General features: G+C 46.8%; 1 long non-coding RNA gene across 2 annotated transcripts in view; it reads right to left on the bottom strand.

The window, feature by feature from the left end:
- The window catches only part of LOC110361818 (uncharacterized), a 35,679-nt gene extending 17,982 nt beyond the window's left edge, over positions 1-17,697 (bottom strand). The window contains exons 1-2 of one of the 2 annotated variants that reach the window (XR_002418634.2): positions 17,127-17,697; positions 16,637-16,818 (exon numbers count right to left, since the gene is read on the bottom strand). This is a non-coding gene — a long non-coding RNA (uncharacterized LOC110361818). The remainder of the gene's footprint in view (positions 1-16,636; positions 16,819-17,126) is intronic. The other variant, XR_010474627.1, reaches the window with a different exon arrangement.
- Positions 17,698-25,285: the final 7,588 nt, after the last annotated feature.

Here is a 25,285-nt window from a genome sequence, read left to right as displayed (position 1 = left end):
TCCCTCCAGAATTTGGCCCTTCTAATAAAAATATGAAGTGGTACCATGGTGTGTTTGGGATTGCAAACTCCCCTGTACCTTTCACCCAAAAGCACCACCAGCACGCTCCACCCAGTGAGACAGGGTGACCCTGGCCAGAGAGACAGGATGGGAACTGTCCCCTGGACCTGTTTTCTCTTTGTCTGAGCCCAGCTCAGATGTTTCAGAAGAAGAAAGTAGCCTCACAAAATGCAGAGGAGAGGTGATCTGCCCCACACAGATCCCACCTGAATTACTGGCAGTGACTGACTCAAGCTGTGAGTCATGTAACTTCATATGTCTTCACGGCATCTTTTAAGATTAAGCAATTTAAAGTCTACATGGCTGAAATAAGTGGATTTTTTTTGTTGTTCTGACATCAAGGCAGCCCCAGGGGACCGAGGAGGATGCTGTGATGTCTTGGACACCAACACTCAGTGGAACTTGCTCCTGACAGCAAGCCCTCTGTGGGTGGTGATGTGGGAAGAGCTGTGAGTGTCTGCATCCATGCAGGGCTTTGAGACAGAAAGTCTTCTCTTCAAACATTTGTGTTGAGCCAGTTTCCAGGAGATGATGCTATGGGAGAGTGATCCTGCAACTGTTCTGCGCTTTGGGTGCTGGATGCGAACAGCTCCATGATAACTGCCCTGCCAGCTGCGGCTGCCTCTCTGCATGTTGGAAAATTAGCCCTTAGGTGTCTGAATGGGAGCAGACCTGGCCTGAAAGCCTGCCGCTTGGACTACACCAGGCATCTCATTTTCCAACTGGAAAAGTGTTTTTCTTTAGCCCTGCTGATGAAAATTAATTGAAGACACATGTTAACAAGACCCAGAGGACGTCTGTGTAAGCATTCAGTGAGAAGATCAAGACTAACTCACACCAAGAAGTCATGTGCTTAACCAGTATCACCTGTACAGCTGACTCCAGACATGTAGAAGGTGGCCTCATGGTGCCCGGACATCCAGTTTTCATCTCGCCCATGCAGGGAGCAGCCCTGACTGTCCCCAGGTATGTTTTCAGCTGTCACCTCTGCTGGTGAGCAGCCACCCCAGAAAAGAAAGTGGCACTTGCTGAACAGCAGAAGCAGCCACTGAGCAGAGAGGGAGCCTGTATCTTCTGGGATAGGCAATAGGATGAGCAGAATTCAAAGGCAGACAGCTAATACAAAAGACGAGGAAAGTGCACAGTAATTACAGCTACTGTATAATCTGGGAGGTGTTTCCTGGCTCACTGTGGGCTGTGGTGACAGAGGTATCACCTTGTCATGTGTTTCACTTATGGTGATTTTTTTTTAAATAGTAAGCTCATTCATTTACTCAAAACCAGGAAATTCGACTTTGCGGTGGAAGAGCAGCTCAACACAATGCACACAACTTTCTCAATTCAAAGTATGTTTGTTATATTCTTCTTTTACATTTATTCTTCATCTATTTCCACCCAGATTACCCACTTGATGTCATCCCAGTTCATAAATGGCTTCAGCTGCTGCAAACATTGGCCATGCTGTATTTACACAATGACTGGCTCAGGATGTCAGTCAGTGTTACTGCTGCCACCCAGAAAACGCATCTTGTTATATTTCATGAGCATTTCTGACACGGTCTGTGAAGTTTGCCCACTGCCCAAGCTGAGACAAAATTTTTCACACCTGAAGGTCCTGAATTGAGCTTTTGAGTAGAGTTTTGGGCAGCTGAAGAGAACATCCAACACCCTATGGGTGCTTCCTGCAAGGCGACAGAGCAAGTAGAAAATACAGAGTTTGCCTCATCAAGGCTCACCAGAGCTCATCCTTGAGCAGTCTGAGGGACCTGTCTACTTCAGGCTAGTTTGCATGTGGAAATTAAAGCAAGTCCAAGTGTCAGTTTAAAGTGTGGTTGATCAAAAAAATGCAAGGCAGCATTACGCCTAGGTAACCATTTACCCTGCCGCCAAGTGTCCTCCCCAACACCTCTCATCAGCACCCTGATCTTTCCCTGGTTGTCACCAGCCGAGAGCCAGATCATGGAGGGATCTTCTACTGCTGGCAAGTTGAGCACTCATCAGTGCAATGAACACAAGCAGATCTAAATCTGGAGCAGGCTGGGAGGGAGCAGATCACCCGGCCATCCTCACTTCTTGGGCAGCAGTACCAGTGCTCCTTGCTGCTGCAGGGAACGTGTTGAAACAGAGAAATAAACTTAATGTCTTTTGTAACTTAATCACAGTATACATTAATTTAGCAGCTTCTCTTCAATGTGCTGCACAGACTTGGCTGAAAAACGTGGTGAGAACTCGTCCAGAAACTCAGTGCAGAATGGGCTGCTTTTAGAACTCAGATTTCAAGAAAATAGTTTCATTACTTTAAAAGTCTCTAGTCCCCAAACTGGAATTATTGTTAGATTTTGCAGGAGAAAGCAGTAAAACCATTTCTGTGCGCAAATCCCAACTGTAGGTTTAATCCAGCTCTGTTTCCACAGAAGATGCTTCTCACTCTCTTGTCTGTTTTGATGTTGAAAATACCTGATCTTGCTCACTGACAAAACTGAACTCACAGACCCCCTCTCACTTCCAAGGAAAACAGCATCGGATACTCAGCCAGGAAGTATTTTAGCACCTCTGTCTCCTGTGAATTTTGCTGCTGGCTTAAAGTGGAGCAAGACCCAGCCCAGAGCCCCCAGCACATGCGTTTGGAAGCGGTTTGCTCTGCATCCTGCTCCTCACTTGTTAGGGATTAAGGAAGAGCTGTGGGGTGGCAGGATGAGCTGGGGCTGTCCCAGGGGTGCGGGCAGGAGCAGCTGCGGGCAGCCCTGGGGAGGCAGCCAGGCTCTGTGTCCTGCAGCACAACACTCATCCTCTTCTCCCAGGGGTTCATTCTCCAGCCTGGTCTCCAGGAGCCGCCCAGGTGTGCAGGAAGCACCTCTGCCCTGGGGCTGCGGCTTGGAGGCCTGTTTAACACACTTACAGCAGCTTTCTCATGGTTCTCATAGATGCAAGTGATGTAAATGCGGTTCAGCCCGAGGCACAGGAGTGTGATCTCGGGCCAGAGCATCTGCGAGTGGACTCCCAATACACAGATAAAGCCTGAACCACTTGCACCTCATAGCTGGACCGAAGCCACAAAGAGCTTTGGGAAGACCTCAATATCGATGTTTGCAAAAAAAAAAAGAGAAGTATCCTGGCAAGAGTGTGCTCCTGGGCACGTCCCAAGCAGCACCTTTCCTGGGCAGGGTGAAAGGGTGTGAGGTGACATCTCTGCTGAGCTTTGGGGGGTGTGCTGGGTGCATTGCAGGCAGCGTGGGAGGTGGGGCTCAGGGCTGCCAGGGCCACTTCTCCCCTCCACAGCACTCATGTCCCTTTGGGACCAGAGAAAGAAAACCAGGTCCCCCTGTCCATGGACTCCCACTCCACCCTTACCTGCTAGCAACCACTCTGCTGTTCAAGGTGGCATCTGAGCCTGCTTCAGCGCAGAAGGAGAGGCACATGAAAGCTGAGTTATGGAGAGACTCCTAACAGGCTGGCAGCAGCCTCAGTGACTCACTAACTTGTGATTTCCTCCGTGGTGGTTTTCCAGCACAGCTGCTCCCGGCCGCAGCACACGGCGAGCGCTGGCGGAGCGAGCACCGTGTCATTTCCCAGAAGGCCAGGCTATGTGGGCAACCTGCACATCGCTCATGCAGATCCCCAAAACAAACCCCAGTAATTGCCTCAGAGGATAACAGGCCATAAATCTAGGCAGCCGCACATGTGAGGCACGCATGGTCTGGCTCCTGGAATCAAAGCACGTGTGTTTTTGCTGTTTGCTGTGGCTGAATGTGTTTCTCATTCTGGATTCTCCCTTTCAGAGGAAACTCCCTCCATCCCCCTCACTTCTCTCATCCTCTTTACGAGAGGACCTCAGGCACTCTGGAAACATGGGGAGAGGTCTGCACCATTTCTGTGAGACGTCTCACAACTGCTTCATGCCACTTGACACACAGGGAAGCTGCACACAGAGCAATGGTGTAATTTTCTGCACAGAGCTTGCAGGAGATGCTGGAGTAAATGGTATTATAATTCCCTGGCTTCCCAGCCCCATCTTTTTTTCTCTAGGTTTGAAATCACAGCATCTTTATTGTCCACAAATTTGATTACAAAACGGGTTGCAGGTTTATTTGCAAACCTGAAACTTAGCTCTAGGGTCACAGATCTGTTTTGCACAAACTCAAGGCTAAGGATTGAGTGACAGAAGAAAGAGATCTTTTTCTTCACAACTCCATGAAGGAAAAAAAAATTAAAGAGGCTTTGTCAAACAAAACCCAACCTGGGCAGTCCAGGAACCCTGCACAAAGGAGCATTGTACTCTGCTTCAGAAACAGCAAGTCCAGTCTGTCAAGACTGTGTCCTGTGCTGCCCGCGAGTTCAAGAAAGCTGGACTCAGGTAGCCAAATAACCCGATGACTTCATGTCTGAGAGCTGGGTAAAAAAGAATCCTTCATTTGACAGCAAAACCAAACCAGAGCAAACGAAAGCAGCAGCTCGGATCCCAGTGCAGTATGTGTGCACATCACCTGTGTGGCATCCATACGGTCTCTTAGTAGCATCCCAGGAACCTGCAGCGTGCAAAGGGCTGCCAGTATCAAGATTTCTCAGTCCAGCCCGTTGCAAAGACTCTCAGGCAAAACAAGCGATCTCGCAGAGCTGCACATTGCATGTGGTCTGGTCTCTCCCTGCTGTGCTGGTTTCCTGTAACACACCTGAGACCTCAAGCCACACTTTAAATAAAACGGCTGTTTTGACCACTTAGAAGGAGGCAGGGAACCCAGCCACACTTTTCCAGCCATGGAAACCACATTAAAAGCTCACCAAGCAACCTTCCCCAGCATTCCCACCCTCCTTCACGCAGGCCAATCCCAAGGATGGCTTGGACAGAAAATAGGCAGTTTGCAGAGCTGCATGTCATAAATCCAGGGTTTCACTAACATTCGCCAAAGGATTTTCTCTCTTCTAGGAGGATGCCTGAATCATCCTTGATGTGGGGTTAGGGAACAAAAAATAACAAGTCTTTATAGTCAACAGTATTTCTTTTCTGTTTCTCCCTGATGAAACTGTTAGTTGGATTTCCAGATCCATCAGAGGAAGATGCCTCCTTTAGTGTGCTTGTCTAAATCCCTCCTATCCCTTCCTTTTCATTCTTTCTGATATTCTTCCCCTTTTGTTTTCAGCTTTTCTTTTGCATTTTACTGCTGTCAAGCACAGCAGAAATACCGTTTCATTTATAGCTATAATTACCTCTCTGGTGTCCCTTTGAGACTGTTGATTTAGTCTAATCTGTAGCCTGTGAAAAGTCCCCCCAGAATATAGCAGGATGAAACCTGCAGGTAGTGTGGGAATGATTTTAGCTATCTAAACAGCTAAACAGAAAACAAACCTGTTTCTATCAGATTTTAGCAAAAAGCTGCAGCTTTAACAGTTAATTCCATCTTCATGAGTGAATTTACAAGTAATTTAAAAAATATTACAGAAAAGTAAGCACTCCCTGCTTGGTGTTCCCTGGAATTGAAAGCACTTCGACCACAAAGTGCTTCTCTTACAACTGGCCAAATGTTGCGCTATGGAAGTGGAAATCAAGGGTGTCTTGTTTGGTCTGGGACATTTAACAGGCCTAAGGTTTGGGGCTGCAGCAAAACCACTGAGAAAATCCTGACTCATAGCTCAAGTAGGTCAGCTATGCAAGACAGCCCTGTGATGCCAAAGTACCCCCCAGAAGTTTTGGGAGAAAGAACCAGGAGCATGGGCAGGCCAGAGATGGGCTTTCTGGGCTAGATGGCGTGAGGGCATGAGCCACCGCTCAGCTGAGCAGCAGCAGGGCATGAGGGGAGGTTTGGGCTCGATCCCTTGGGGTTTGTCCCATGGCCCTGGAGGACCCTGGGGTGGTGCTGCAGATGAAGTGCTGCCCTGGCTTTATCCCCTTGGGACAGCTGCCAAAATGAGAGGCAACCTCAAGCTTCAGCCTGTGGAGCTTGATGGTGCCTTCTGGAAGACATGGGTCTGCTTCCATCAGGCAAGAGAGGAAAAACAAACAGGAAAACTAAAGAGATTTCCTGCAGGATGAAGCTTTCTCAGGAAGACGTGGAATTATGCTGTATGGCAAAATATTATGCGCATAGAGAAGGCTTTTGCTCACCTGATGATAATACTCCATGTGGGCTTTTGAATGTCCAGTTTAAGAGCTGGCAGGCACCGAGAAGCTGGTGAATACATGGCAGAAGTTTCCCTTCAGCTACAAAAAACACAACCTCTTGCAGCTCTGACTCAGCCATGATCACAAGCATGTGCAGATGATGCCAGGGATGCTCAGCCCTCCTCCAGCTCACCCACTCCCATGTGCTGCCTGGCAAACTTTTGCTGTGCCCTGGCCCATACCCTGGCTGTTTCTACCACCATTTGCAACCTTTTTAAAGGACCTGGATGGGCCCACGTAGTCCTGGGGACTTAATTTCATACTGTGGGAAAGATAGTTTTTGTTCAGGCAGCTGGGTTGGCCAGGGATGCGGGTCACACTGTGGTGGGCTGCAGGCTGCTGTGCCCTCCTGGGTACCAATCACCTCTCCCACATCACTCTCTTTGCCACCTGTGCAAAAAAATAATCCACGTGTAAAAAACATCATTTGCTGCTTTGACAAAACTTTTATATAATAGTTTATTTATTTCATTAAGCACCGGTTGCCTTCTCCCTTGCTTTTGGGCTGCTCTGGTAATTTTTCTCTCTCTGGATTAGAAAGATTTGTTTTTCCTGGTAGATGCAGAAAAACTGCATTTTGTCCTGCTCTATTATCTGGGCTTTCCATTTGCCATTAAGGCTGTTTATCACTTAGAATGTCTGTTCCTTTCTCTCCACACAACACGACAGATGAGCACTGCCATATCCTGAGCAGTTCTGCAGACCCTCCTCTCAGAGCTGTTCCCAGGCCAGGGCTCATCAATAGCTGCCACACTGTGATTGCCGCTCTGCCTCAGCTCATTTACCCCCTCTTGTGTGTTCAGCCCCTTTCCTACAGCACAGCAGTGCCCTTGCTATCTGTACTAATACGACCAAGGCTAAAATCTTTCTTTTTTTTGCCCCAAACTGGTATTACACAAAGCTGATTTCATGTTTGTAGGCAAAACTCATATTCCTCTCCTTGTACTTAAGCTCAGCTGTGAGAAAAGCCTGTAGAAGGTGAATGGGAAAGTGTGACAGCAGGCAGAGCTGCATCCCCTTCAGAAAACCTGGCTCTGGTGTGGTCTCAAGCCAGGCTCAGCCCCCTGCAGTGAGTGGCTCTGCCAGGGCTGGCTTAAAGGATAGACCAAGCAGGCGTCTATGCACCCCCAGGAAAATCTCAGGCTGCTAAAAAGCAAGCTTGCTGAAGTAAAATATTTATTCTCAATTTCCTGTTAAATTTGGCAGGAACAACGAATTTTTTTCTTGTAGTATTTTATTAGGAGATAGGGATTTAATGGGAAAGCCCAGCAAAACATAATCTGCCTCCCCTAGCAAACAAAGTCCAGGGCCATGTTTCCCTCTCCCAACTTTGACAATGATGTAGACCTCAGCTTTACCCTTGGACATTGCAGAGAAACCTCTGACCCGGCGGCTGGAGACACGACTTCACAGCCAGCAGGTCATTAGAAACGAGCCCCTCAAAAATACCTTGAGGAATGGCACTTAGGGAAACTAACTGCCTCTGGCAGGAGCAGCCGCAGTGCTAAGGTCACCACGTAAGCCGGCTTGCCTGGTGCTGCTCTAGCCCTTGCCAAGCAAAGCCAGACTCGCAGCCAAGCTTCCAGACAGCAGCGTGAAAGCGGTCCTGAAACCGCCCCTGGCTTGCCGCAGTCAAAGAGGGCAAAGGACAGGGGCTTATTTTCTAGTTGGAAATAAGCTAGAGTGAAATATCGTTGTGCTGCTTTGACGGAACCGGGAAGTTATTTCTTTGCCCTATTTTGCTTTAAAGTACCAGAACCGAGTTAAAATAGGAATGTGCATCAGTGACCTGAGTGTAACAATAGGTGCTGTGGACATCCCCACTTAGGCTTGGTTGTAAACCTAGTGCTTTTTATGAAATATTACAGAGTGATTAATCACAGGGTAATTAGGCTTTAATCCAACTGCAGATTTATCCACTCAATGATTAAACCTGTCCTAGTTGCTAAAGACCTCCTAATAACAGAGGCATTGGTGTTTTGTTCTAATTTAGAACATTTAAGTCCCATATCAAGCCATTAACATGAACTGAAGGTTGGTTTATAATATCGGGAAGCAATATAAAGCTATCAGCATACATTTTGCATTGGGCAGTGTGAAAACTGTCGCATTTGCTGCGCCACCACTTGCAGGGCGGGTCAGATGAGCTCAGAACCTGCGTGCACCCACCAAAACACAGTTTGTATCAGAAAAGCTTTTCATAGCTCCCTGCACATCCCCTTTCCCAAACCTTTCTCCTCTGAACCTTTCCTCTAGGAGGACAAGATTATTTGCAGTATGAGAGGGCAGAGAGCTAGAGGCTCTGGATCTCCAGGGACACTCAGGCATCAGTCCTAGGCCAGATGCCACCCATGTGGGTTTATCTCCATTTTCTATTTGGAGCCTCTCATTAGAGTCCACCACTTTTCTGTTGCCCTAAGTCTGATCTCAGAGTCTCTCTTCTCACCTCCCTTTCTTCTCATCCCTAAGACAGAAGCTCCTGGGCTGTAGCCAAAGACAGAAAGCTCCTGTCTCCAGAAAAGTTTCCCCTTCCCCATCTCCCATGGCAGCAAGCCAGGCTGCTCCCCCATCAGCTTCTACAGCCAGGATGGCTGGGTAACTCACCCATCTCAGGTGAGCTCAGCTACCTGTAACACAACACACTAATGGGCCTTGTTTTCCGATTGTAGCCCCTGCTCTTGGTTTAAATGCAGCCTCACACATCAGGCACAGCCGAGGGACAGCAAAATCTGCGCATCCTGTTTTTTCCCAGCAACGAGAGAGTCAAGAGCACTGCACATCTGTAAACAGTCACCCTGCAGGACCTCACCCTGCTTACACCATGCAAACACTTTCTGTGCACTAATGGAAGCTTGTTATTGCCTCGCTCTAAAGATCACACCTTTTAGTTCAGCATGCAGAAGATGAATGCAGTGAACACAGAGCCCTTTTGCAAGCAGCCTTACGAATACTGTGGATTCTGCAGAAAACTTGGGGAGGACCAGGATGCCCTTGGGAAATGAGCACCCAGCCCTTCAGCAACTCTAGGGCTGCCAAATACAGGCTCCCTCCATTACCAGGAAAGCAGCTGGCTTGCACACAAGGGAGAAAATCCTGTTACCTGTGAGCTTTCCACTCCCTGCTGAGAAAAGCAGCCAGGGCTTTGCACACAGCAGCCCAGACTGTCACTGGGCTCTCTCCTGGGTTTCCAAGTGGCATGATCTGAGCCAACATAACTCCATTCCTCAGAGCAGCATGTTTCCACAGGCAGGCTTGCAAGGTCAGGCTGTGCCACCCTTTGCTGGCAGCATTCCTGCCTCCAGGGTCCATCTCCAGTGAGGAGTGGGGCTATCTGTGACCTGGGGTGCCAGTGCCCTGGAGTCAGCTCTTACAGACAGGGTTTCTTTACCTGGAATTAGTTTGCCCCAAACTGATCAGGAATACAATGGAAAGTTTCATGCTGTGCAAAAAGCTCTTTCCCAAAAAGCAAATATCTACGGTGGAAAGTTTTCATCCAGTCTAATGCCAGAGCTGGGGAAGCAGGGCTGCACAGCCACAACAGGAAGGAAAACCCTGCAAATCGCTGTGCCCTCTATGCTGTGGAGAGGAGGAGAGAGTTGTATGGGAAGCAAACAGGCCTGGTGGATGGAGATCACCTTGCAAGGGTCCCATTTACAGCTGTTGCCCTGTATACCCCAGTACGCAGTCCACAGTGCAGATCTTGTTCTGTGTAACCTGCACAGGCTGCTAACATGTCTCCATTTGAAAGGACTCCCAGCTTTTTAAATTCATCAATGTTGTGTATTTGATGGCTTCAAAGACACTTGTGCTAATGGGCTAAATCCTGCCAAGTGAACAAGATAACCATCGCTGTGCACCAAAGCCTGCAGCAAAGTCAATATTGACAGAGCTGCCCTGGCTGGGACTCCCAGGTGTGTGGCGAGGTTCTCCTCCGGGAAACCGCTCCAGTGGGGACCAGCAGAGATTAAAAAACAGGAGCCACAGAGCATCTTGAATAGGAACAGTGACAGTAACATGGGGTTTCGCAACTCCCCAGGCACGAGCAGTTCTGTCAGCTACCAATATACAGGAAAAATTGTGCATGTAAATCACTTGCAGGCCAATGTATGCATTATTGGTTTTAATAATCAGATGCAAATGGAAAGAGCAATCCAGTAGTTATCCCCATGTTACAAAAACCCACACATAAGCCATAGGACATGACAAGTCTGCTCTTTGAAGCAGCCTGTGACTTTATTTTCTGCCTCACGTTATTTTTCACTTATTCCTCCAAAACACATGTTCACTGTCCAAACGCGCCAAGGCTTGCTTTGCAAAACTGCCCGGCTGAAAGGCCAGACTCCAGGGGTACGGACAGCCCCCCTGGAGTGGGTGTCAGCCCCCAACCTGAACGTCACACCTGACTCTGGTTCCCCTCTCACTAATCATGCAGCACACTGCTCACAGACCGCACTTAGAGCTGTGTGGTTCTGCAGCACACTGCAAATACTCCCCCAGGGTCAGACGCGGGACAACTAGAGCAGGAGGTCTGGGGTCAACCCCAGCTCTCCCAGAAGCACGTTGTATGGTGCAGGGGTCTTGTGCAGAGTGGGAAAGGAGAGGGAATGTTGAGTGATTTAGGGGTGGGATCACATACTGCAAATACCAAACTTCCAAAAAAGCAGCTACTACAGCTTGCAAGCAGCTTCTGCACTGAAAGAGCACTTGAGCAGTCCTGAATGATACATGTTGAAAGGAAAAGACAGTTCAAAGAGAAACATATCCTCCAGCAGGAAAAAAAAAACCCTTGGGGGGAAAGAGAGAAAGATCAGAAACAATTAAAGAGCAATGGTTATTGAATGTACTAGTCCTGTGATTAGGGCTCCTGAATCTGTTAATCAGGAGTGGGATGGGTGCAATGAATACAGCATAGCCAGAAGCACCCAAATTGTTGATGAATTGTGAAGGGCTCTGCCAAAATACAGCTTGTCTACAATTGGAAATCCTGGTGTCCCTGGCATTATTGGCTGCTCCAAACAGGAAACCTTTAGTGTGAATTTCATGGCAAATATCTATCTCCAGCATTTAGTTCTGCTCTTCAGAGTGAAGACAGGAGAAGTGACTTTGTTCAGCCAGAGCCTTTTCCGAGTCCACCATGGAGAACAGGATTTGTGATGATATCTGTTTTCAGGCTGGACTCAATGGTTAACTAGTCAGATTAATAAATGCCAGAAGGAGGAAATAACAGGCAAGTTAAACAGAGGAGAAAAATGTCTCCCCACTTGGCTAGATAGAAAAGCTTTAAAGAATTCTGTGTGATGATTCTCCCCAGCTCTTATTTAACATTGTTTTAGAATAGGTGATTGCAGCATCTTTCCAGTACAAAGGTGGTGGGGTTTTCCACGTCAGCGTGTTCCTGGAGGATCCCAGCCGTTTCCTTCTCTCTCCCCACTTCCTGGTGGAAATGAAAGATGGGACACCTGCCAGCTGGCAGGAGCTCTTACTTCAGCAGTATTATCTGATGAAGGATGGTTGGTTATAAAACCACATTTCTTTTGTTTCAGGGGTATTAAATTTTTATCCACTTATTGTTGAAATGTTAAAACTTTTTAAAAATTATTTTGCAACTTGTCATGGGAAATGCCTGCCATTATTCCAGCTGTTGCAGATCAGAGGTACTTGAGCACTTGTCTGTGTGTAAGGAGCTGGAGACCTGTGCCCTGCAGAAAGGAGGGGTGATTCTAGGTCCACGCAAGAAAATCAGTGGAACATCCAGTGGATGGAGGGTTGGGGGAAGATTTTGTTCCCGTGATCCACATTATCCACACATATCCACATATCCACACTATCTGTTGCCCTTAGGTGAGCATATATTTGAGTATGTAGGTAATAAAACCTCTGCTCTTCATGCCTGGGAACAGAGTCCAAAATAGTTACAGAGAGCACATCTACACTGAAGCCAACTACATGACTACGTGGCGATGCAGGGACACTCGTGATGCCGTCAGACTCTCTAGCTCAGATAAAATCAGGGACGGACGAAGGTCCTCAGGGCCATCTGTCCTGGTAATTACCTTGCATTTTGGGAGCACTGTGCTGTGCTCTGTGCCGCAGGGACAAGCCCACTAACAGCAGTTTCCAATTTCAAGCTACCCAGTGTATTCACACACACTGCCATCACAGCACTGCCCACGACACAGAGCATGAAGATTTAATGACACTGTTAATCAAGTTCAAGTCATGCAGGCAAATAATGACTTAGTCCTTACACATATATACTGTCTTTCAATTTTGTTGCAAGGGTCTTTGTATAAAAAGCTGCAAAAGCAAGAGACTAACATGAAGCCGAGCCTGTTCCTGCTAAAATTCCTGGTGAGTTTAGACTGGTGAAAATGTGAAAATATCTTCCATAAGATGGAAAAAAAGATCTGCTACTTTCCGGGGATTTTACTCCTTACGCTGCCTAACTTTTGAGTATTTCAGTCTTCTCTCCCAGGCCAGACTAACAGATGGCTTTTAAGACGCATTGCTGACTCTACCCACCGAGATACTGAAACCGATGAACCAAAGGAAAGTCAGTGGGAAGTAATTCTGGGGCTCTGTTGGCTATTTCTGCTACACAAAAGCCTATTGCTCCAGCTCTGTCCTTCACACAAACACAGCGTGCCCTGTCCCTGCATCCAGCAGCCGCCACGTGCTCTCCCCACTCAGAGGAGGACGGTTTGGGCACGGGGGAACAGGCTCCTAGCTGGGACAGGCTCAATAAGGCTCTTGTTTTATTTAGGCATGTGCTCAGTTGTTTCCTGGGGTTCTGGACCCCTCTGCTCATCCCGACACAAACCTGGGGATGAAAAAATGACAAGATACAGGAATTTTTTTTCTGTATGAACAGAAAGGATGTGGGGATTATACTGTGCTCTTCCAGCTTGGAGAAAGCTGCTATAACAGAAAGGATAGAAACTGTTTAATAACTGTTGTTTAGAGGGCCCAAATATACAACAAAAAATTCAACAGTAAAGGCAAAAAGGCAAAACTCAATGTTCATTAGCTGCACAATCAGCTATTACAGCACATGCAGAGACAAAGATGGGTGTTTAACAGGGAGATGGTGCTGACCTTTAATGTTACTGCAAATCTTTGAAACACTTCCATTTTTTTTTTTTTTTTTTAATAGTTTTCAAACTCCCTTTAGGTAAACATTTGCTAATGACTTCAAATTGACTATGCCAGTAAGCTCATTTGCTAAAACTGCAAGAGAAAATGAATACAAAAGGATTGCAAGTACTGCAGCTGAAATGTAGACCTGAGCAAACTTTGACACTATGTCGGATCTCTGTCTGGCTGCACAAAAATTCAAGAGTGTCCTTTCAACAGGACTCGTGGTTTCCTCAGCCTGTCATTGCCACAATGTGCTGAAATCTGCAGCATGTCTTTAAGTCACACAGCTCCAAGTGTTGTGCAGCTCTATCACCATGTACTGTTATCACGTTGGTTATATCAGCTAACAGTGCACAGGGCCTGCAACAGAAAGGCAGCCCTGCATCAGAGTGAGCTTGTGAACTCTTATTTCGAACAAGTTAATTCAAAGTATTAGTTACTCCCTTGATAAAGTTCTGATCTGCTCTGCTACTGGTGACCCACAGATGCCTGGGAGGCATGATCGCCAGTCCTGCAGCAGTGCCTGCATGTCACCTTGCAGCTGCAGCTCTTCCACATCACCCAGAAATGTTGCTGACTGTAGCTACAGGCACCTTGCCTGCCTTGCACTTCAGTGCACAGCACCCACCTCACTAATGCTCCACATCACTATACTCCTCACCCTTCAGTGCTACGGCTGAACGGAACCTACACTAGGAATCAGCCAGGAGCCAGGGCTTGCAAAGATACAGTGAATGCATATTTTACACTTTCAGCCTAAAAATATATTTGTGCCAAAAATCCCTTTGAGGCTTTTTTCCATAGGCACTGTTTGCTCCCCATTGCCTGGCTGCAAGGGAAGGTGGGAAGCTCATGCAAACAGGAGATGACAACATCTACTATGCTCATACAGCGCTGCGGCTCTTTCCATGAGCACCAAAAACCACACAAATAATCTATAGGAACTTTCCATTGACAGAAAATAAAAGAGCAAAACCGCAAGAGCAAAGAAAAGTTGTAAGATCTCTGAAGGAAATAAGCCTGCCCTCCTCAGAGTCTCTGTCCTAAACCACCCGTGCCCTCTGTACCCTCCAGTCCTGTCCATGGCAACCAAGCACAGTCCCCAATAAGAAAGGGGCTATAGCCTGGCCCAGGGCTGTCACCCCTCATCCCGAAAGGTGATGCTCAGAGCCCAGATGGCTCTGTTCATACAGGCCCTGGCTGGTCCTTAGTGACACATGGGGCCAGACACATCAGGGAAAGGAGCTGTAGGTGCGGCAAAGGCCACATTTATGATAAAATCTTCTAAGCACACACTATATCTCTCAGTCATAACAAGCTCCTTTCCTTAGACACCTACTTTTTTTTTTTTCAGTCTATCTGTAAAAACATGAAGTCTTTTTTGTAACATGGTGGAAATGAAAGCACAGAGCCTGATATTTAAAGGTTAAGATATATTGGCTTAATCCTGTCAGAACTTTAATGCAGATTATATAGGGACAGGCAATGACCAGAGGGAGGGAGAGAGGTGTAAATAATCCAGAGGAGTGTGGACTTGTTGGCAGGGTGGATTTATGCCCTGTCTTAATAAAGTGCCCTTTCATCTCTGGAACCTGGGCTTAGAAGCCAGTCTAGACAGGAATTAATGGGGCTCCTTCTCCGCTTACAGTTCTCAAGGTTTCCCAACACCCAGTGTTCTCAAATACAGCAGGGAAGTGCAGATTTACAGGATACACTGGGAGCTCAATCAGCCATGGATACTACTTTTTGCAGTGAGCTTTTAAACACAAACTCTGACCATTCACCCAAGAGGGTCTGCTGCTAGGGCAGGAGACAAATTAAATTCACTTACTACAGCCTCTTTATGTGATTGCCACCCTCAGACGAAGCCAGGGAACTGGGAGCCTGTTGTAAAGAGGCAGACTAGGGCATACCAAGAAAAGAAAGTACTGGTGTGCACGGCTTTGGACCAGGACTTGGTTCTGCCTGGGCACCATGTCTAGGAACATGCGTTACTCAAGGCAATGCAGCACTAGGGCCTGCAGATGCTGAATTGCATAAAATCTCCTGCGGTAAAGGAAAATTGCTGACTTCTTTTCTGCTTGCAGTGAAGCTTCCCTTCTGTTTGCTTGTCCCCCTTAGGGGTCCAAAAGCGTAGGTGGGGATGGAGCATCCAAAAGCATTTCTCAGAGAAGGATCTGGGATTTCACTGGAGTGCACAATCAAGAGAAGCAAGGAAAGCTATGAGCAAAAATGTACACATCCAGTGTGATTTAAAGTATTTAAGCAAAATTCCTTGGAGGAAGGTTTGTTAGGGATTATAATTTCTTGATCTCTTCAATTGCTGTTCCTGGGAAAAGGGCACATCTTCAACTCTCATCTCCAGCTATGCACAAGGACCCCCAGATGCAGAGACATTCAGTTCCTAATTTTACATCTGTTTAATTTTCAGCAACAGGAGACAGGGAGCAGCAGGATGCACTGCCAGCTATTAGGAATCCCTTTTATTATGCAAAATCTGCATTTTGTCTAAGTACAAGGACTCCAACAAGTAAAGACAGAGGCAGCTAAAGAAAAGGAACTGGAGAACAAAGTGGTCTCTACAGGCACAGCAAGAGGTAAGAGCCTAGTGTATTCAGTGATGGACAGTGTGATGGGTTCTCTTCCCAGGATATTTCTTCTACAGACATTTGGACAGCACAGATGGAGGTGGCCAAAGAACTTCTTTCTGGCATTCAATAGCTGTCTGCTAGGCTAGCTCAGCACTATGCAATCTGTAAACTCTTAAATTAAGACATGCAAAAGTCACAGGCAATATATAAGCACTCCTCTGAATCATATTTTATTCCATCTATAAAGTCTAGCACTCAGATTGAAAAAAAGGTTGATTTCTCTTAGCAACAGGTGCCGTGGTCTGCCCAGCATCAGGCCCAGGGCAGCAGGGGCCTTTTTCCTTCTCCCTGCAGGGTCAGTTTCGAACAAAAGCTGCTACATGGCACTGCTCCACGAGGCCCCCATGCCTAGGGAAGGCAAGGGGGCAGAAGCTTTATGTTTGAGAAATGATGGCCGTGGGACCATGAGTGATATGCACAGCTCCATCAGTTAGATAGCAATTGCTGCCTTTGCCCCAAACCAAGAATCTCCTGGGACTGCCTTGAAAAGTAGGGGCTGCTACTAGAGAACTTGATTTAAATGAGCTCCAGGCCAAAATGCAAGCTAGTTCCTGGCCTAGTAAAGAGCAAGGATTTCTCCCCATGCAAGAACCAGCAGTAAGATCTCAGGAGATGAAGGATCCAGGCTCACCTGTCTCGCTTCAGGAGTACACACTTTTTGCCACCTTCTGAGTTGTGCTGTCCATCCCAGATGGATCCTCAGCTACAGCTGGAAACCTTACAGGGGCTAGAAGAAAGGAAGGGTGTGGAAGAAGATCAAGGGCTTCTTTGTCATGCAGGGTTTTGCACATTAGTAGAATTCATTAGTGGAGTCTGAAAATAAAGAGCAGTAATAAAGTGCATTAGACCAGCTCTGTACCTCCAGAGCTGTGCAAAGCCAGCCTGAGGCAGGGTGCAGCTCTAGGCTCCCTTCGCTTGTATCTCAATCTGCAGCCAGAGCACAGAATTTGCGGGGGTGGCCCAAAACACATGAAGTGTCTCTGCCCTAAGCAGAACTGAGGTCAGCCAGTACAAACCCATTCTCCCAGCTCTGCTCTCCCAAGCCGCTTGCTGGGGTCAACTGTGGCTAAGCTGTAGCGTGAAGAAGTGCAGCAGTAATGTCTGTGTAAGGTGAACCTTACCTCTCACTGCTTCAGTCCCAGACCTTTGCCACCTCCATGGAGGTGAACTGTGCTTCTTTCCGCCAGGTCCCACTCCACAGTTTGTAAAGGCTCTTCTGATATCATATAATGGATGCCCTGGTGTGTTTTGGGCTCTGTGCTGGCCAGATTTTGGGTCCCAGGTTCCATCTTGCCCAGGGCTGGGCGCTGCGGTGTGGGAAGGGTAGAGTCAGAGAGGCAACAGAGGTCTGTAGAACCGAGAGAAAATTCTTCATTGCACACCCCCTGCTAAGAACTTCTCCCCTCTGTGCTCACATGGCTTTTCAAAACTTCCCACTCCCTGTAAGGTAAGGAAGACACAAAGAAATGGATGAGAGGAGGATGGCATTTCATATAGTGGGACATCTGGGAAAGCCCCAGGAGGTGACCCCCACAACAACTCTCTGCTCTGCAGTCCTTTCCATCCACACTCAATGCTGTCTTGAGGATGGCATTAGCAAAGGACCAGCCTGCAAGGTCTCTATTTGCAACTCTTTGGGCGCCTGCAGCTTTTCTCTGCTGGGCAAGTGAAGGTGTCAGGGACAAGACCTAGGGCACATGTTCACACCACTATCTCTGCAGTTTTTGAGCCCAGGTGGCTGCCATTAGCATGTGCACACAAGACAACCTTTCCCCGTCACTGCTGATGTGAAGCTGTCACCCGGTGCTCCTGCACTACTGACACATGCTGTCCCATCTCCCTGTGGCTGAGGGGCTGTGCTGGGGGGTGACCCCTGTGCTGAGTGGGAGCAGGAGGGGGTGGGCTTTCTAAGAAGCAATTTGGGCTTATGGCCCCCTAGAGTAGACAGGCAATTTACACAATCGAGCAAGATGCCACCCACTGTGGCGCAAAAGAGACTGGCTTGAGCTCTTCCTCCCACTTGCACTGTCCCCTCCAGTGCCTTGCAGATGCTAATGGGCTGTGGGGGAGGCTGCATCCAGCCCCAGGGATGCATTACAGTGAATTTTCCTGGCTCTCTCAGCTCTGATGAGCATCTGTCAAGCAGGACTCAGGGCTACATGTCCCCAGCAGCTGCAGGTGTTTGGATGCTAGTTCCTGTGTTGGACCCAGAGCTGCCGGGCTCTTTGTGTACTTGTAAGGAGAACAAGAGGAAGATATGGAGTGTGTGATGTGAAGACATCTAAAAAGTGTGATAAATTTGGGGCTGGATGGGGTGGACCATACACAGTAATAAGACAAACGTGGCCTGTGCCCTCAGGGCAAACCTAGCACAGCAGAGCTGGCTGCTCCTCCCTGGGTTGGCCAGGAGCAGGAGTGAGAGATGCTGCAAAAGCTATGATGCTCTGTAAGCCCTGCACACTCCCAGCCCTCACAACCCATCAGACCAAGGTAAAGGGACCCAGGAGCAGAGGAGTCCCACATCCACTTTCTTTAGAATCCCTTGAGAGCCCTGGCATGCCAGTCCCACTGCTAATTGCCAACTTGCCTTTGAGGATGGTCACCACTGACTCCCACTTTCAATCAAATGACAGGTGTCAGAGTATGCCAGAATAGGTGGGTGCTTTCTGGGGGTGTCCTTCAGGGTTCACGGGGTGCCATTTCATTGCTGTCACGCTGCCTTGAGCACAGCATGATGACAAGGCAGGATCCCAGCTCAGGGGAAGGGAATCCGAGTTACCTGGGGAGGGAGAGACATGGTCAACAGCAGGGCTTGAAACAGAAGCATGGAGCCATAGATTCACAAAGTGTGGGTCTCCTCAGAGGGACCTGCCTTCAGCCAGCTGTAATTCCACCTTTGGTCCCAAGGGAGCAACTGTTTCATGAGCTTGCACCAATGTGAGTTAAAAATTACTGTTACTCACTGACCCCTATAATGCTGAAAGTGCTGCGTAACGTAGGAGGTGCATGCACAAAACGAAAGCCTACAATTCAATTCCAACAGTGATTAAATTGGCAGACGTTGTGTCCTGTAATGCAGTAATGGAAGACAAGGCAAATAAGATTAACCCGCATTGACAAGGCATTTATCCACAGCTAAGAGGAGACCCACGCTACAACACCTCTGTCCCACAAGTTTACACGAGCCCACAAGTATCTAATCCCTCATGGCCTGTCAAGCTATTAGGCAAATCTCTGTCTCTCATTTGCCTAATCCAATAGCCCCTAGCTTCATAAGAAAGACCTCCTAGGGGGCCTTAACAACCATATTTGTTAGGCCTTCTATAAGTAAACAAAGCTCTGAAAGCCAAACAGCTTCCTCTTCCATTTGGGATCTGAACATTCTCTTAACCTGGAGATAAAACCAAACACACTCAAGAAAGGAGGATGTGTTTATAACAGGTTGAGATCTCTCTCCACAATAAACAGCATCAGAAGGATTTTACTATCAGTAGTTCCACACTTAACACTCATTACAGAGGTGCCAGGTGCCTGATTTCATCCCTGAGCCTTTGTATCATCAGGGATTTATTGCACAGATGATGGCATCACAGTGCTCATTCAATTTTCAGCCAGCTTCAGTGGAGGAATAAACAGTGTTAAAGCATCCTTGCAAGACGAAGATGCTTTGTCTGCATGTGCAAACATTGCCAGGAGACCAAACGCTTTCACAGGCTTGTACACTCACATCTACAAATGCTTTCTTGTAACCCCTCTAGATATTTTTCTGAATCCGACCACTAGCAGTGATACCTCTGACATTAAACAGTGCAGGTGTTTTCTAGTCCTTGGATTTTAGGACATCACCACTGAAAGGTCCAAACCATCTCAAGGCTCTCTGGATCTCCCAGGGGACTGAGAGATACTCTTATCTCTGACACATCATTAACAATGCCCTTGACAATGTGGTTTTCTCCACAGACAGGAAAATCTTCAGGGAGGATTCAGGCAGATGAATAGTCACTCAAGGCTTGGCTGCCTCCCAGTCTTAGTTGGGCCTCTGGGGATTTGGAAACTAAGCTGAAAATATCACAGAAAAAGGTTTCCTAAGGGGCTTTCCAATACAGCTCAAGTGAGACTGGGGTAAGGAAGCAACCGTCAAATTTTCTCCTAATTCCTCTATGAAAAGTGTTTGCAAAGGCAGAGCAGACAGAGTCCACTGCAAGGAGAAACACACAGCCAGCAATACAGAAAGGTCTGGTGAGCAGGAACACAAGGACAAACACCTCAATGGAAGACAAGCCATGGATGGACACAGACACTGGAGTGACAGAGACCCCTCAGGCTCTCCTGGCTTCCTGCTGCCTCCCCAACCCCAGGCGATGTGGAGATGGATGGGTTGTGGAGGTGGCAGATGTGTCAGTACTATCCCTCTCCACACAGCTGTCTTGGCACTCTGCAGGCACAGAGAGTGCAGGTGAATTTCCAGAGCTGTGTGTGAGCTGGCAAACCCACAGGGCCATGGAGCACTGGTGGGCAAAGCCCGGCTGCCCTGGGCACACTGGAGGTGGGCTGGCTGGGTCCTCACCCCTGTAGCTCGTCTCTTACAGACAGCATCATCTGAGCGCTGACACCAGTCTGTGCAACACACAGAGAGTGAAAAAAGCACCTGATTTTTCCACAATATGCGAGATAATTTCAGGAGAGAGGGCAAGACTGAAAACTGAGCATTTTAACTTTAAAATGTAAAAAGGTTTCAAGATGTTTTTTGGCCGCCTGAACCTCTGACCTCCTCCCCTACCCAAGCTCCAGGAACGTAGGTATGAAACACTCTGTGTTTCCAGCAGTCCGGAACAGAGTTCCCGGGGAGGCTGGTGCTGAGCAGAGACCTGATCCAGAACTGTAAATCCTTCACATCCACCAGTTGAACAGCTGTTCAGGTTGGGTCTCATTTATATGCAAAGCAGCTCAGCCATCAGCAAGGATCTCTAATGATGCAAATCAGTCGTGTGTCATCCTAGCAATGAAAGTCAAGGGAGCTGTTACTTGCTTGAATCCAGCACATTTCAGCAAAAGTGCCATTTAGTAAAAGAAAGGGGATTTTTACTGTGGACTATGGCCCCCCACCCTCAGTCACTTTCCAGCTGAGATCACAGCTAAATCGCTTATCTTTACATTTTCATACAAATCTGATTATCCTTGAACAGCTAATTGTTTCATAAGTGTCACTTGGAAGCTATCCATTTCCAGCCCAAGCAAAGAAATTGCACTATAAAACTGTCTACCTTCACCATGAGTCACTTTAGCACATAGGATGAATATTTGGCACTCTTCACTTTTTCAGATTAACTCGCATATTTATTTTGGAAGAAAAAAATGGACAGTTTTAATTCATTCCCATCAGAATTCCTCATATTTGCTTAGCTTATTGAAACTTTTTTAATAGACCTTACAGTACGTGAGTATGTTATATAGTGACTGCTGATGAAGGAGACATTCACATCTCCTTTCATGTAAAGAAAAAGCAGAAAAATATCTATGAGAGTGTTTGATACTTTGTTAACAGTCAGTAAAACCCACAGATTATGTCACTTGTCATGAAGAAAGGTTTCATCCCTCTGGCTGAGGCCATGGAAACATGAAGAGAGGACTTAAATTCAGTGTTTCCTGGATGCAGCATGTGTTTCTCTTACGAAGAGAAATTCTTACATGTTGCAATTGAATTTCTTAAAGATCCATTCTAAGCTAGGCTGGGAAAACCCCTGAGAAAGAAAAGAAGGTTTTGGTCTTCAGAAAGCAAGTCTATTTCCCAAGGACAGGAGTCAGCAATAAAATTCTTGTAAACTATAATCAAATAATCATTTCCATATTACCTACTATTGTGTAACCTCAGCAGACAACCAAGCCCCAGGCAGCCGCTCACTTACTCTTTGCTGGTGGGATGAACAAAAATGAGAAAACTTGTGGGTTAAAATAAAGACAGTTTAATAAACAAAGCAAAAGCCATGCACTCAAGCAAAGCAAAACAAGGAATTCATTCCCTGCTTCCCATTGGCAGGCAGGTGTTCAGCCATCCCAGGGCTCCATCACGCATAACACTTACTTGGGAAGACAAACACCATCATTCTGAACGTCCGCTCCTTCCTTCTTCTGTCTTCCAAGCATGTGATCCCATTCATGAGCTAAAGTTCAAAAAAACAACCAAGTTTAGCTCAGCATCAGTTAATTACACAGTTTGTTAACATCTTTGGAGTACTATCTAAAACAAAGTGATCTTCTTCTAGGTGGGCCTGATCTAAATGTCATATCCAGAAGCTGAAACCAAGAGCTACAATTTCAGTTTTGCTTTTTGCCAACTAAAATCCTGCAGGGTGGAGGGACTTCAGGAACAAAAAGCAACAAAAGTCATGGGCATCTCCAAAGTGCCATCGGAGATCCAGGGGAAGGAACATGCCTTTTTCCTTCATGCTATATATGCTTGCTCGAGTCCCTTATCTTGTCTGCAAAATGTGGCACTAATTAATGAATAGCCAGTGAAGAAATTGCAGAGCAATATGGGCAAGTGGTATACCATTACAAGAAAGGCTTGTATCAAAATCTAATGTTTTTGTAAATGTAGGTGAAATAGCTCTATCCAGTGACCTAAGTGAGGACTTGAAAATACAGGTCAGAGGTAGTTTATGCAGACAGAATCCTTCAGCGCTAAAAGACTTTGCAAGGGCTACGTGCCCTCCATTCCTATTAACTGAAATGACGGCTGTGGGTGCTCCTCCCTCCCTAGATCGAAGCCTAAAATTGTCAATTAGGAAAACAAATGTAGGTACTAGACATCTTTTTGTGAGTGTCAGTTTGGCAATCACTTTATTACTAGTAATTTTAGTACTGAATGTAGTGCAATTTCAGTAATTTAGCAAAGTACAATGATGGATTAAAGTGCCTGGTGATAGACATTTATTTCACCTTCTGAAACGCAATTATTATGCACTTTGCTCAATAATAGTGTCTTGTTCCAACTAAAATACACGTTGTGTAATCCTTCAAATCATAGAATCATAGTAATTAGAGAGGGAAATGACTGATTAGGTCACCAATTCCAGCCTGTTGCCAGACCACGATTGCTCCCTGCCCCATATCGGCTAGAGTTTCACTCAAACTCCTTGCGTTTACATGTTTCAGTGATGGTGATATTGATAAACAAACAAACAAACAAGGATGCTTCAAACACAGGTGAAAGATTCAGCCTTTTAATGTAGAAAATCCTGCATATTTACAGTGGAAAGGGCCTGAGGAGTTTTCACTTCATTCTTATGGCAGATGGCTGAAATACTTTCAACCAGAATGTTCTTCAACAACCTTTCTCTTTGGAAGCGGTTTTACTGAAAAAATTTCCCAGTTTCCCTTCTAAAGGAGAAGTTTAAGTCCTGCTTTTTGGTCTGAAATTTATATCACTACTTTGTGCCTAATGACAGCTCAATATTTAGAACTTTCTAAAGCAGAAATGAAAAGAAAATTAAGCCTGACTTGAATTTTAATCAGGAAAAGCTGCGATTTGTGACCTGTACTGGCAGAGGGTGGTCGGGATGTGGTTTCAACTGCTCTTTTTAGGGGGCTCAGCCACCCAAGCCGTTTCACTGCTTTAGAGACCAGGGCCATCTCTGCTGTCAGAATCTGGGTGCTCCTCGCTACCTCCCAGAGCAGGGGAACAGAGCAGACACCCAGAGCCTTGCGTTTTATTACATGAACAGAAACACCTGCCTGCATTTCCCAGGGAAACTCCACTTGTGGCCCTGGGTTTGTGCCTTCTCCGTGCTTACCCCAGGGTGGTATCCGTGAGAGCAGGTGCAACCTATAGAAACAGCACATTTTAAACTAATAAAAGAGAATGTCTTAAGACAGCAAGCTTTCAACGCATGAACTCATGCAAACAGCGGGCCAGAAAAAATCTGCACTGTAGAGTTGCACCCATCAAAACACTGAAAAGACAGAGCAGTGGGGACCAGTCAACACCAAAGCACTGTGGCCAGATAATATGACAAACTCTCCCATCATGGATAAGCTCAATCAAGGAGTTAGAAAGAAATGCGTGATTCTTCTGGACAACTCAAGCAAGCAAAGACACAATGTATGTGTATGTATCATCCATCCATAAGCACAGTCCTCACTGCACTGTCCGGCTCAGGGAGCAGCTTATTAGATGCTACTGGAGTCAACAGACTGATCCGGGTGTAAATTACTCTTCTGTGCAAGCTGGTGTTAAGCTCAGCCCTATGATGTGCTTTTTACTTGTATCTCACTAGTTCCCTGAGCCTTCCTGCCGGGTTACCTTCCATTATGGCCACCTCGTAACTGAGCTGCACACAGAAGCGTAAGTATAAAGATGCACTGGCACAACTGATCCAAAATTAAGCATGGAATTCCTGTTGAATTTCAGAGGTTCTGAGGCTTTAGCCACAGTGTGAACCCCTGTGAATCTGGAGATGGGGGGGAAAAAAACCCCTGGTGCTACCGTCGGGTGCCGTTCAGCTCCAGCCATGAAATCACAACATTTACTTTGTGGGGCTGCGCCTGTGTCTTGTCAGACACGCAGCCTCTCGCAGCACAGGAACAGGCTCTGTTCCCAGCTCTACCACAGACTTCCCGCATCTGTCTGGAAAAAAATCACCGAGAAGCACATCTGAAAAAATGTTACACACTCGGCTCCAGACATTTGATCTAACACCTGGCCTAGCTCAGAGCAGCGCTGGACACTGCAAACACTGTTGGCTTTGACTGGGGCACTTCTGAAATCCAGACCTGATGGGCAATGGGGATGGAGGGAACATCTGCTTCTTCACTGCACTACACGGACTTCACACTAAGGTACCTTTTCAACAGAGCTGTGTACAAGTCAAACCAGTTAAACCAGTGAACAGTTGCTCTTTGTTCTGCACACATGCCAGAACATTAAAAACTCTCACAGTTTGGCACCAAAAAGACAGACCCAAAACTAGTGACTGCTTTTGGGAACAGGAGCCATAAACTCTTTTAATTCTGTTTTCCCACATGTAAACAGGGGATGCCAATTCCTGCCCACTTCTTTGGACTCCCAGGCATTTGCAAAGCACTGAGCGCATCCCATTGAAGGCACAAAAGTAGCTTGCAGTACTTCATGCTTCATCTATCTTTTTTACACAGTTAGTAAGGTGCTGGCTGAACACTGGTAGGGTTTGCTATGTCAAGCACAAAATAAGAGACTGTTGCACATACCATAAAAGAAATTACTCTTGACGATGCTGAAAGCAGTGGCTGCTTTTTGACATTT

The sequence above is a fragment of the Columba livia genome, chromosome 9 (genome assembly GCF_036013475.1).
Source record: "Columba livia isolate bColLiv1 breed racing homer chromosome 9, bColLiv1.pat.W.v2, whole genome shotgun sequence".
NCBI lineage: Eukaryota > Metazoa > Chordata > Aves > Columbiformes > Columbidae > Columba > Columba livia.
This window is presented reverse-complemented; position numbering and strand designations above follow the sequence as displayed.